This window comes from Prionailurus bengalensis, chromosome B1 (genome assembly GCF_016509475.1).
Source record: "Prionailurus bengalensis isolate Pbe53 chromosome B1, Fcat_Pben_1.1_paternal_pri, whole genome shotgun sequence".
Classification (NCBI taxonomy): domain Eukaryota; kingdom Metazoa; phylum Chordata; class Mammalia; order Carnivora; family Felidae; genus Prionailurus; species Prionailurus bengalensis.
In genome coordinates this window covers 54,206,705-54,219,858 of record NC_057344.1, presented here as the reverse complement: position 1 = coordinate 54,219,858, position 13,154 = coordinate 54,206,705, and the positions used below count along the sequence as shown (strand labels likewise).

Below are 13,154 nucleotides of genomic sequence, written 5' to 3'. Positions count from 1 at the left end.
TTTTGACAATTCCTCGGAAAATAGTTCTGAAGCTATATAAAGGTTAGCTAGAGCAGAGGGCTGGCTGTTGCCCTCTCATTTATTATCTGAACCTGGGACTCCCTGAAAGTGTGCCAAAAGAACAAATAAAAGAAGCTTTGCTTTCCTGTTTACTGTTTAATGTCCTGCTCCCCTTCCCTATCTTTTCTCTTCTCCCTTCCTTTTCACTCGTCCTCTCCTTCCTACCTCTGCTCCTGTTACCCCCGCTTTCTTTTCGCTAATTTCGATATGGCACTAAATAATTTTGTAATTCCAATCATACTCTAGGGATGATAGAAATAGAACCATCAGCTTTAAAAATGCAAAGTGGAAAGGATTACAAAATAAGGCCAAATTATCATACTGTTTGCCGTGACTACTACATTTCTTACTGTTGGATTTCTTGATTTATTTCCTTAGAAACTTGAGAAACATGGCAAGTAGGTCTACAGCACCTCTTTTTTTTTTTTCAACGTTTTTATTTATTTTTGGGACAGAGAGAGACAGAGCATGAACGGGGGAGGGTCACAGAGAGGGAGACACAGAATCGGAAACAGGCTCCAGGCTCTGAGCCATCAGCCCAGAGCCTGACGCGGGGCTCGAACTCACGGACTGCGAGATGGTGACCTGGCTGAAGTCGGACGCTTAACCGACTGCGCCACCCAGGTGCCCCTACAGCACTTATTCTTACCTAAACTTTTAGAAGTGTAGACAATCTTCTACAATGCTACCGTGCTTTGTAATAGAGAAACAATACAGCCTGTTCATGTCCATATGCTTTCGTGTTGAATGTCTACTATGTATAGAATAGCTTTAAGAACTTCTCCTCCCAATATGGTAGTATAAAATTAGAGTATTTATTTTACTATCGAGTAAATTTATATATTAGCTCTAGAAGAAATTAGAGAAACCATATTGTTTAACTGCATCTACAATGTTTTTAATTTATTTATTTTTTTAAATTTACATCCAAATTAGTTAGCATATAGTGCAACAATGATCTCAGGAGTAGATTCCTTAGTGCCCCTTACCCATTTAGCCCATCCCCCCCCCACACCCACTCCAGTAACCCTTTGTTTGTTCTCCATATTTATGAGTCTCTTCTGTTTTGTCCCCCTCCCTGTTTTTGTGTTATTTTTGTTTCCCTTCCTTTATGTTCATCTGTTTTGTCTCTTTTTTTTTTTTTAATTTTTTTTAATGTTTATTTATTTTTGAGACAGAGAGAGACAGAGCATGAACAGGGGAGGGTCAGAGAAAGAGGGAGACACAGAATCTGAAACAGGCTCCAGGCTCCAAGCTGTCAGCACGGAGCCCGATGCGGGGCTCGAACCCACGGACCGCGAGATCGTGACCTGGGCCGAAGTCGGACGCTCAACCGACTGAGCCACCCAGGCGCCCCTGTTTTGTCTCTTAAAGTCCTCATATGAGTGAAGTCATATGATTTTTGCCTTTCTCTGACTGACTGATTTCACTTAGCATAATACCCCCCAGTTCCATCCATGTAGTTGCAAATGGTAAGATTTCATTCTTTTTGATTGCCGAGTAATACTCCATTGTATATATGTACCACATCTTCTTTATCCATTCATCCATCAGTGGACATTTGGGTTTTTTCCATACTTTGGCTGTTGTTGATAGTGCTGCTATAAACACTGGGGTGCATGTGTCCCTTAGAAACAGCACACCTCTATCCCTTGGATAAATACCGAGTAGTGCAATTGCTAGGTCGTAGGGCAGTTCTGTTTTTGGTTTTTTGAGGAACCTCCATACTGTTTTCCAGAGTGGCTGCACCAGCTTGCATTCCCATAACTGCATCTACAATATTAGAAAGAAGAAAAACTTAAATGCACATAAATGGCTTGCTGAAGGTAAGAAGTAGAAAGCAGTTACATTCTCTCATTAGAACTATGATATTGTTGGGGAATATAATTTAGTGTTTTTAAGGAATATTCCTTCTGTATTCCCTAAGAGATTCTTGTGATTTCTTCCCTTGACTTTAGGAGCTTTATTTCTTCACTTCACCCTTTTCTTTAAAAAAAAAAAAAATTCCCCAAAAGAGGGGTGTCTGAGTGGCTCAGTTGGTTAAGTGTCTAACTCATGATTTTGGCTCAGGGCATAATCTCATGGTTCGTGAGATAGAGCCTGGTGTCAGGCCCTGTTCTGACAGTGCGGAGCCTGCTTGGAATTCTCTCCCTCCCTCTCTCTGCCACTCCTCAGGTCACACTCTCTTTCTTTCAAAATAAATAAGCATTAAAAAAAAAATTTCTCCGAAAGAGAAGAAAACCCTTCCTGGCCTTGCATGGCTTACTGGAGGATTAGAGTTTGAGGTGACCTCAGGGGTGACTGGGGAAGGACAGAAAAGCTGGCATGTTCCAGGAGAGAGAATGAACTGCTGAGGAAATCACTTTAGAGTGACATGTCTTCTCAGTCCTCACCTCCCTTTTCTGTCATCTTTTCCTTCCTGCCTGTGGTCTTAAAGCCATTTGGCAGCCTCTTGCATGAGAAAGGGTTAAAGAATGTATTGCCATTCCTAGAGAATTTGCCATTTTAAAAGGTGGCACCTTGGGGCACCTGGGTGGCTCAGTCAGTTAAGCATTCGACTTCTCAGGTCATGATCTCACAGTTTGTTCCAGTCCCGCGTCGGGCTCAGTGCTGACAGCTCGGAGCCTGGAGCCTGCTTCGGATTCAGTGTCTCCCTCTCTCTCTGCCCCTCCCCCACTCACGCTCTTTCTTTCTCAAAAATAAAATTAAAAATAAAATTAAATTAAATAAAAAGTGGCACCTTACTATTCCATTCCATCAGTGTTATGTAAGAGCGGAAGACTGGTCAAAAATAAGCACTTAAATTGACATCACTCTTTAAAAATCCAAGATATTTCATTGAATGCACGATGGCTAGGCAAGAATGTGGAGTCCCATACAAAATGCTTTTCTTTCTTTCTTTCTTTCTTTCTTTCTTTCTTTCTCTTTCTCTTTCTTTCTTTCTTTCTTTCTTTCTTTCTTTCTTTCTTTCTTATTTAGACAATCTGTTAATAAAGAGGTCCAGAGAACAATTGTAGCTAGATGCTAGATTCTGACAGCAGAGGAAATGAACATGCCAGCAAAGCTGGGCCAGAAGGCCACAGGTGACAGAATGAGTGCATTCAAAAGACACCTCAAGTTAAAGGAATTCTATTTGCCCTGATTGTGTGATTGGCCTTGATTTTGTCCTCCAGCTGGCAAAATATGTTAAACAACTATTTATACACATTGGAAAAATGCAGGACAGGACACTGATCTTTGAGAAAGAGAGCAAAAGAGGTGAGCCCTGCAATTGTCTTTATCTTTTTTGCCTTTCTGGATTGTTCCACTGGAAGAGGCATCCAAGCAGAGGCAGTGGTTTCACAGATTCCACTGAGGAGACAGATGCAGAATTCATACAGGTTGAGGGGCTTCAATTCCTCCGGCAGAGCACTCATGAAGAAGCAGAAGAAGAGCTGTAGAGTCTTGTACACCAGTTCCTTTGAGTCTGCTAGGGATCCTAAGCTGGGCATAAATAGGGCGAAACTCCATGAGGCCAGGCAAAGAACTACCAGGGAGCTGATAAATTTCTACAACTCACAGGACTGAGAGGCTTTCAAATTCCAAATAACTCGAGTAGAAAGCCTCCATTAAGGAGGACAATAAAGAAGAAAAAAGACACAAATTGCTAGTATCAAGAATAAAACAGAAGTTATCACTCTAAATCCTATTAACAGGTGAAGAGCATTAAGAGAATATGAACAATGTGATGCCGACATATTTGGTAACTTTAAGTGAATGGACAAATTCTTTGAACAAACTACCATCAACCAAGAAAGGAAATAAAGCTGAAAAAGAGCAAAGACTTCTATTTGTGGTCTCAGAATTACAATTCAGGGAGCATGAGTCCTAGCAGAAACCAGAAAAGTATTCTACCTGCGGGGTGAAAGCAAGGGGTTTTTATGAGAAAGAGGAAGGAGGGCAGTTATATGACTTGGATAAAAAAGAAAAAAAATTGCCCGTTGGTACTAAGAGGCTGAACTGCTTTCGGTTACACATTGATTGACTCTTCTCTTGGTCAATCAAATGAAACTATTCTGGTATGCATTAGTTAACTACTCTGTCTTCAGAACGTCCACAACCAACTGCCTTATGATCAGGATGCCTGCTGTCCTGTAGACAAATGTCCTATAGACAAATGCTTATAAAACAACTGCCTCTTTTGGCCCAGCCAAGGATCTTTTTGCCCAGTTCTAGTTCATTAGCCATTTGCTTTAGAAAGGAAAGTGGAGCTTTTCTCAAAATAGAGTTTCTCACGTCCAGAAGTTTTACACTATTCCACGTGACCAAACTGACACAAGATGAAGTAGAAAATCTGAATAGCTATGAAGCTACCTTATCTTGAGATGACACTTTAGGCTTTCCATTCTTCCTGGTTCAGGATGTTACTTCTTTTTATTAATATTATTATTATTTTTTTTAAGTTTATTTATTTTGAGAGAGAGCAAGCCTGAGAGGGGGAGGGGCAGAGAGAGGCAGAGAGAAAATCAGAAGCAGAGCTCGATGTGGGGCTCAATCTCATGAATCGCGAGATCATGACCTGAGCTGAAATCAAGAGTCTGCTGCTTGATTGACTGAGCCACTCAGGCTCCCCCCTGGTTCAGGATGTTTTGACTAAGGTAGCAGGGTGGCTTTCCTTAACAAAAGTCAATGTAAAGACCAAAGCAATTTATGCATAAATATATAAAACAGAGTCTCTAGACATGAAGACACCAAGGTAGAGAATGTGTAGAGCTAATAATGCAAACAAAATCCTTTCAGAAATCCTTCAGTGAAGAGTCGAAATGATAAACAAAAGCTTGTGGGGGAGACTGAGGAATAACATTCAGAGAGATTAAAACTAGGACAGTGTGGTAGCTTGGAATCAAGCTAATAGAGGATACACTTGACGTTCAAGAGATGTTTCATTAAATAAGGATGGAGAAGAATCTGGTGAAAATGAGGTTCTGAGGACAAGTAAAGGGTTACTTTTGAAAATAGAAGCAGGGTATTTTTTTTGTGACAACATTGAAGTGGATAGGAGGAAATAAGGTAAATTTTTCAGATAAGAGAAGAAGGAAGTCGATAAAATTTACTGCTAATAGCTTGAATCTTTTCAGTGAAATAGCCTCTGGGTTTGAGTGTGGGATGTAGGATTCCACTTGAAGAATGTGGGAATTATTTAAGCTAGCTTCTAGGGTAAATAGAAGAAAAAGGTTGCTTATTAGTTCAAACCTAGTTGGGTTTACTCAGCATGCCCTTTGAATGAGTATAATCAGCAGTAGGGGGTATGAGAATAATGGAAACCATGGAATTAACCAAAGATAGGGGATTTTCCTGGCCCATGCAACAAAATGTTAGTGGAACAAAGGATTCTAAATTGATTTATGGACATCACTGAAACGACTTACCATAAAGTCTAGGCTAGGACAATAAATATGGCACTGAAATACAAAAGGGCACATAAGAGCTTAGAGAGGAAGTTCTCTGAGATGTAATACCTTGTTTCTGTGAGGCAAGATGTTCTGGTTTATTTTCTTGCTGTCATTTAATGTATGTTCCAACCGTATAATCTTGTTCCTTTAACTAAGAATTAGTATTCTTTAGAATATTCTGTTGCCACACTAAAATATTTAGTCATGCTTAATACCTTTAATAAAGGTAGCCAATTAAAATAAATAGCATCCCTCACTCTCAGATACTCCTTATTGTAAAGGTAAATTGTAAAGACACTTTATCTTAAAGGCTGAGCTTGATTTTTTCTTTAATGTTCTTAGTGGACAGTTTGTATAGAAAAGATCAATATTTCTCCTTAATGCATCTAGGACTTACTGTGATAGATATTAGAGAAACATGTTATATGATACAAGGGTCTACCAGCTGTTCAATCACTATTCAGCTTTCTCTTTACCAAGATTGATGATGTGGCTATAGCCATGCAATGGTTTTTATATCCCCTAGCAATCTGTGAAGTTGAATCATGTGAAACTGCTATTTTTATAGGTCATAATGGTTGTATTCACAGTTTCATATGCTTCAACCTAATCTTTCAAATTTTATTTCTGCGACTTTGAAAATACTAGAATTAGAGGTAGAGTCTGGATATTAGTGAGTGAAGAATTACAGTTTGAATATGCCGCAAACCATTTTCGGCATTAAACTTTTAATGATAGTACAATACTAGCGTTACTGACTTTAAGAGGAAGTAGCACAACTAATTTCTTATAATTATAAATACATGGTTTTGTAGACTATAAAAAACCCTCAGATTCTTGTAGTCACGCTCAGTCATAGGCTTCTCCTTGTCTTTTATTTCTAATATGTTTTTTCCTCCTTGGGTCTCATATGCAATCTTATTTCACTTCATTTCTTCCCTACCAACTTCAATTTAATACTTGAAGCACTGAGTCAGCTTGCAAACTTAATGCAAATGTGTCATTTTATTATACATCCAGGAGAAAAAAATGGAGAGCCTCAGAGGTAGGCCCCCGTCTCTCATTGCTTCCTCTGGACTCGACATGACAAGGACTCTCTTCTGCCCAGGTTTGTGAATTGACAGGATGTGTAAACGAACGGTTAAGTCCCCTGGTCAGTAAGAGAATAGGATCGGACTTCAACCAGCACAGTTCTTGAAGTCAACAGTCCGGCATGGCACTACCAAGCTCTCTTCTGAGAGTATCACAGAATTGCCATCAAGGTGTATGCTGGGCTGGGTTGTCATCTGGAGGTTCTGGGGAAAAATCTGCCTTCCAAGTTCCTTCTAAGTTCATTTTTGGTGTTGGCATAATTCAATTCCTTGCGGTTATAGGACTGAGGTCCCTGACTCTTGCCAGGTGTTGGTCAAGGACTTCTCCGTGTCTTCAGAAACTGCCTGCATTTTTTGACACACAGTTCCTCTATCTTCGAGTCAGAAATAGAACATTGGAATCCTTGTGCTTCTTAAGTTTTTTTTTTTTCCATTTTGGGAGAGAAAGGTGGGGGCAAGGGGCAGTGACAGAGGGAGAGAGAATCCTGAGGAGGCCCCTCATTGTCAGCAGAGAACCCAATGCGGGGCTCAAACCCATGAACAGTGTGATCATGACCTGAGCCAGAATCAAGAGTTGGACACTTAACTGACCGAGGCACTCAAGTGCCCCTCCTTTTTGTGCTTCTAATCTTTGACTTATTCCACTGACAACCTTTTTTTGCATATATAAAATTTAATGGTGAAAGCTGAAAGCCCTATCACACATTCCAAAGCCCAGAGTAAGTCATTTGAGATTATGTGTGGCTTCGATTGCTCTATTACTGTGGCGATTTGCAGTTTAAGTGTCGCTATTCCAATGTAGTGATGCTGATGAATATACGAAAAACTCGTCTAAATTGATATCTTCTAAAAAAAATTGATGATATATGTTCTGATGTTTGTGTATAAACTTTTAGATGATTAAGATCAAATCCTTTGAAAAATGAATATTTTCTTCCTTTTTATCATATAACATGTTTTCCAATATCTTTCACAGTAAGTCCTAGACGCATTACAGAAGAAATATTGTCCTTTTCTATACAAACGATCTCATCTATTTTGACTTTGTTCTTATAACTAACTCATGCTTTCAGGAACCATTTATGCCAATGAAGTCAAAGACCATTTAAATTTCTTTTGGCGTATTTCCTATCAAATGTTGCCTTATGAATATGCAATTATATTTCCCTATTTCTGTTGTTAATTTTCTTACTTTTTTTTTTTTAGGGCAAAATTTTTTCATGTTGAATAAAAATGCCAGGTTGAATTCAGCTAGTTTTACTGATAACCTTACGAGTGCTTAGTAACACATATTATCCCTTTCTATAGTAAAGATGTTAGTTGAAAACATCAATTTTGAAATTAATAAGGTTTACCAATTTAATATTTTATTTTATTATTTTATTTTTAAGAGAGAGAGAGAGAGAGAGAGTGCAGGCAAGGGAGAGGGGAAGAAAGAGAGAGAGAGGGAGAAAATCTTAAGCAGGCTCTGCACTCAGCATGGAGCCCAATGTAGGGCTCAATCCCATGACTTTGGGATCATGACCTGAACCAAAATCAATAGTCAATCACCCAACCGACTGAGCCACCCAAGCACCTGAACGTCTTATATTACTTGCTTCTGCATAGATAGACAAAAGAAGAAAAGATGTTAATTTCCCACTTTTATTTTAGAAAAGGGATGAGTTTCTATGGCCACCTGGGTAGCTCGGTTGGTTAAGTTTCAGCTCAGGTCATGGTCTCATGGCTCATGAATTCGAGCCCTGCATCAGGTTCTGCGTTGACAGTGCTGAGCCTACTTGAAATTCTTTCTCCCTCTCTTCCTGCTCCTTCCCCGCTCACGCTTGCTCTCTCTCAAACTAAATAAATAAACAAACAAAAAAAAAATAGAAAAAGGATGGGATAATGTCCCATCATTAGTTACCTTTACGAATTTGATTTGTACAACTGTTATTTGTCACTTTGATTTGCCATGTATATAATTCAATCATCTGGATATTGTGCAAGCATCTCCAAAACCTGGCAAGAGAGCATGACTTTCCATTTCCAATATGTTAGCCAAGTCCCTGAATTAGTTTTGTTTAGAGAGATCTGTCTTTCTGAGACAACTCTGACTAAAATGAAACACTTTCTGGTGAGCAATTTTCCAAGCTTTAAGGCATCTATGCACCCTGTTTGTGACCTTGGAGTCACAAACAGTGACTCCAAGGATTTGGCATTAGGGTAATGATTCTAAATCATGTACTAAAACATTTTTCCCCCCAAGCAGCCACAGAAATGGCAGTATCTCTGCAAATGAACATTTAGCTTTTCCCACCTGCCAAATGCATCAATGTTTACCTCTTTGAAAATGTAAGAATGTGTAGGTTAGGTAAATTTAAAATATTCTTTGTCTTGTAATGTCATTCACACGGCATTACGGAGGGTATTCTCTTCCAGGTGAAAGATGTTCTTGGGTTGTCTCTCACTATTTTCATGGCTACATGAAAAATCTCTCTCTAGTATTTACTGGATTTTCATCCTCCTGTGCCACTACCTGGATATTTGTTTCGTGTCTCAGTCTGAGGGATGTGGGATGAGTGTATGTGTGTGTTGGGGGGGGAGGCAGGTAAAAATTCTAGAAGCAATCTTGTTTTGTGAATTGTATGCAATTATCAAGTGTATTAGGCTAAGTATCTCTGAAATGTATGACAAGCTACAGTTTAAGTAGTAAATTGATTTTATTCCACTAATTTTCTTATGGAGCAGTTAAATGTCTATTTCTCAAGTTTTATATCATCATGCCATGGGAAATTGTGCTTCCATTTTCTGGTTGAAAACCAAGAAATACTCCACTCCACTTAATTAAGTCAGGTAATAATTGGAGAAGTGGAGATGTCCACCCCCAATAAGGAATGGGGTGACCAAAAGTTGAGCAGATAGAGAACTAAAATGACTTTCCAGCTTTTCTGAGTCAGGTCTCTATGGTCTACTGTTATTACTTTGTCTGAAATGCAAATTCTCAGAATACCAGACACACCCATATTTCAATGAAAGTACAAAAACAAAATTGAAAGCCAACCACAGTTGAGTTTTTCATTGTCTGTCACGTCGAGTGGTCTTGTCCCTTCCCCCTTCCTTTCCATCCCACCTAACCTGAATAATCAAAAGCTGTCTCTGTTTAAGGGGAAAAAATGTAGGTACTAAAAGGGTAATTCACAAAAGGGGCTTTCTTATGTAAATAAATACTCAGTTGACCATAAGCCCCCCTTCTTGCTGATGGCTCTGAATATTACCAGATATTACTGATGTGTTGTTTCTTGGTGGTACAGATGACCTTTACTGGGGAAAGTAATGCAGAGAAGGACTTTCATATCCAGGCTGTATTGCTGTTGGGCCTGTTTTCTCTTCTCACACAAGATTAAGGGGTAGGCTTACTTGAGAGTCTATGTTCTGGCAAGCCTTGCTGCTGAACTTGGCAGGAGCATTAAAATATCTTTATTAGAAACCATGAATCAAGTTCCATCACAGAACTCATAACCTTCTAGATCTGGCTGTCTTCTTTTGTCAAACCTCACAGAAAGGTGTGGTTTAAAATAAAGTTTATTTTAAGGTGCAAAGATCCAATGATGATGGTAAGTTTTCTTCTAGAGCATATACAGGAAGTCTTCATTTAAAGTAAAACACATCAACTTGTGATTTAAAAATATGCCACAGAATTTCCAAATAGAATCCAGAGAATTTTGCCAGTGAAGAGCTGGGTTGTAAAGAAACTGGGATGGACTTTGAAGAGCACCAGCATTTTCTTTGAGCCTGCTGAAAATCCATTGGCTTTGGTTCTTTAAAGGTACATGTTAGAATAGTTATACTAGGAAATTCTGTTAGTACTTTTTTTTTTTTTTTTACGTTTATTTATTTTTGGGACAGAGAGAGACAGAGCATGAACGGGGGAGGGGCAGAGAGAGAGGGAGACACAGAATCGGAAACAGGCTCCAGGCTCTGAGCCATCAGCCCAGAGCCTGACGCGGGGCTCGAACTCCCGGACCGCGAGATCGTGACCTGGCTGAAGTCGGACGCTTAACCGACTGCACCACCCAGGCGCCCCTATGTTAGTACTTTCTTAGAGCAAAGATTTGAAATTGCTCTCTCAAAATTGCTTTCAAGTTCTAGAAGTCTAGCTTGAAGTAGTCTAAACTCTCAGAAACCTACAAGACTTAAGCTGCCAGTCAGGCAGAGGCCCAGTTATCAAGGAAAGCTATAGACAATGAGAAGAGTTGTAAAATATTAGTAAAAGAATTTTTAGCATGTGTATAGTCTCTCATCAACCCAAATCTTATTTTTCCAGCATGAACTGCAGGCCTAGATACCCATCACCAATGACAGGTGACAAATGGGCCACAGAGAATCTGTAGAACAGAATCTGTAGAGTGGAATAGAATCTCTAGAATGGGCCACAGAGAATCCTAAGCACATCTTCAATCCTATAAATGGTAGTGAGGGGAAGAGGGCAGAAGAAGCGAGTCTCTCAATCAAGGTGAAAGGTGGGAAAAGTTAGAACAGCAGACTGTAGAGATTAATAAAGGTAATGAGGCAACTTCAAGAATTGTTTTGGTATGTGCCATCATTCTGTACTAGTGACAGGGATAGACTACAATAAAAATTCTCAGTCAACTCTGAATCATAGAATTATCCAAACAAGGCTTATTGGTAGTTTTAGGACTGTAAGTAGCCAAATCATCATCTATATATGCTACAGGTGTGGAGGTGAATGCTTCCTAGACCTAATGCTTTGTATAAAGTAAAATTATTTTGTTTTATTGTTTATGAAAACACTGGTGAGTTAGACGCATTAGCTTTATATAAAAAATGCTATTTTTAATGTTGTATGTGATTATTTCATAGAGAATAATCCTATGTGAGAATAGAGAAAGAAAGGCACTTGCTATTTCAGCTCCTATTACTAATTCTTTGATACTTTGATAACTGAGCCATGGATTTAGTGGGCTAAACAATTAATGTATATATATGTCATGTCCCTTTAAGTCTCAGATTACCGGAGAATGAATTGTTTTCAGCTGACTGAAAACACTGAGCTGGGTTAGATCCTCTGACCTTCCCAGCGTCTACCTATTGCTCTTAATTGTTCAGAGGCACTATACCGGGATGGAACTCTGTTATTTTGAGAGGGTAAATTAGGAAATGGAACACCTTAGGTCTATCTGAGGGTACTCTACATGCTACCTGGCACATCTCACAGCCACAGGATGCTGTAAACACTCCTTGTTTATAAAGCCTTACAATACAAACTTGACTGAACGGCTGAGGAAAGAACACGCCAGTGTTTTCCCCCTCAGTTGCCATCTGTAAAGAACATTTTGGCTTGGAAGGTTATCCTTCACTTCCTATGTGTCTGAAGGCTCTGTTGAAAATAAAATGGAGTCTAAGCAAATTTTCAAAGATCTGGGAGGTGTTTGATGAAACTCTGAGTGTTTTTGTTGTTGTTGTTGTTGTTGTTGTTGTTGTTTTGAGGTAATTGCTAAGCCCTTCCTCTCTGGTGCAGACTGCCCTTCACAGAAATCCCCATAAATTAAGTTTCTTTCCATGAGGTGGAGAGACGAGGAAAGAAAGCCTCTGTTTTAGTTTCCTCCATAGAATAACGCATATTTGCCTTATATCATGAGAGGCTGACAGGTTTAGACTCTGCTTCCAGATGTCCATATGGTTTAATGAAAAAAAAAAAAAAAGAATAATAGTACATGACATATTTTCTTTTTCTGCTCCAGAAAGAAACAGCTTCATGTCAAGGCAACTTGGAAGTTGGAAGCTGAAGGAAACTGTTATGTAAATAAAGAAGACTGATAAAACAGAAGAAAATGGGGCAAGTAAAGACACCTTGTTCAGCAAAAAAAAAAAAAAACCAAGAAGGCATACAATAAAAATTACTTCTTTAAACAAAGACTGAAATGTTTCTATGATTTATCACAGGTTGAATTATATGTAGCTCTGGCTCCTGAGGTAATCTCAAATCCAATATATTTGCAAACAACCATGTCCTAGAGTCTTTGCTATACAATACAACATGCTTAAAGCTAAAACTGAAATAAAAAAGAAACAGTATGAATAAGGAAGTTAAGATGATGAAGGCTTACCTAGCGGAGACATTCATCAACATCCAGACATGTGACTATTTGGTGCAAACTTGATTTATAGGTGTATAAAACTCCACAACCCCTAAAAATTAAAACTTTTATTTCCTACATGAAGTTTAGTATGTTTAAGGCCTCTTGACTTTATCTTAAAAAAATAGTAATTTTTATTTATTTTTTAGAGAGGGAACACACGCAGACAGAAAAGGGAGACAGAGAATCCAAAGCAGGCTCCGCGATGTCAGCCTAGAGCCTGACATGGGGCTAGAACTCACCAACCGTGAGATCATGACCTGAGCTGAAGCTGGGTGCTCAACAGACTGAGCCACCCAGGCACCCCTTGACTTTATCTTTTAACAAAAGCATGTTTGTTTGTTTTATAATATTTATCAAGGTTTGTAAATTTGTAGACTTTCTTGTTTGTTTTACAATATTTATCAAGGTTTGTAAATTTGTAAATATTTATA

The 13,154-nt window shown here is 38.9% G+C and overlaps 1 long non-coding RNA gene across 1 annotated transcript; it reads left to right on the top strand.

Annotated features, from left to right (window-relative positions):
- Positions 1-1,798: 1,798 nt before the first annotated feature.
- LOC122474490 lies at positions 1,799-12,442 on the top strand. Its single transcript, XR_006294918.1, has 2 exons — positions 1,799-1,886; positions 12,325-12,442. It is a non-coding gene; the product is annotated as an uncharacterized LOC122474490 (long non-coding RNA).
- Positions 12,443-13,154: the final 712 nt, after the last annotated feature.